The following is a 718-nucleotide window of genomic DNA, read 5'->3' as shown; positions in this document are numbered from 1 at the left end:
CATCGTGGGCAACATCCTGCTGCTGTACAGCTGCAGCTGTCGGGTGAGAGCTCAAAACGTGCCAGGGTGTCTGAGCGCCCAGCTGCAGCCCCTCCACATGGGGGGATGCTGAGATGGGCCTTCTCTTTCCAAAGGTCCCTCGGGGAACGGTTTGTGCCCAGATGAAGATCCAAGCCTTTCCCTTAGCGTTGCCCCCACATGTCTCCCTTAGAGCCCGCAGCCCTTCCCGCAGTTCAAAGAAAGTTTTTTTCTCTCTTGGGCCTCAGGACTTGCAGAACAAGCTTGCGCTGGTGCAGAGCATCACTGACTTCAGCTCTGCCTTCCATGCTGTGGGTGGCTCCGCCTGCTTTAACACCTCCTTGAAGGGCAAGCTGCTGGAGATCCTGATGGTGAGTGCCTAGAGCCAGGGCTCTCTGCAGAGGAGTTTTGGGCTGTGCCACAAGGCTCGCTTCCTTGGAGTCATGCAGGTCTCCCTCAGCCACACTCTCCAGCTGGTGGGGACCTTGGGAGCTAGCAGGCAGCGGCTGGGTGGCGGGCTAGGTCCACCAGCTGTGGAGCTGCTGCATCCTGCAGTGTCTTCATGGAAATATGAGAATGATGGGGCTGGTTTGTGGCAATTCTGTCTGTCTATGGGTCAGGCAGAAGAACTCTGGCGTGCCCCTTTGCCCACTTTGACAATGTCTCTCTGGTACTTGCAGGGCTTGCTGAGGAAGTATTA

General features: G+C 57.1%; 1 long non-coding RNA gene across 1 annotated transcript; it reads left to right on the top strand.

Annotated features, from left to right (window-relative positions):
• On the top strand, positions 1-717 carry LOC109364345. The gene is made up of 3 exons (XR_002110332.1): positions 1-43; positions 267-389; positions 699-717. It is a non-coding gene; the product is annotated as an uncharacterized LOC109364345 (long non-coding RNA).
• The last annotated feature ends 1 nt before the right edge of the window (position 718 follows it).

This window comes from Meleagris gallopavo, unplaced genomic scaffold (assembly GCF_000146605.3).
Source record: "Meleagris gallopavo isolate NT-WF06-2002-E0010 breed Aviagen turkey brand Nicholas breeding stock unplaced genomic scaffold, Turkey_5.1 ChrUn_random_7180001848672, whole genome shotgun sequence".
Taxonomy (NCBI): Eukaryota; Metazoa; Chordata; class Aves; order Galliformes; family Phasianidae; genus Meleagris; species Meleagris gallopavo.
Note: the sequence above shows the minus strand (reverse complement) of the source record. Positions and strands in the feature narration are given on the sequence as shown.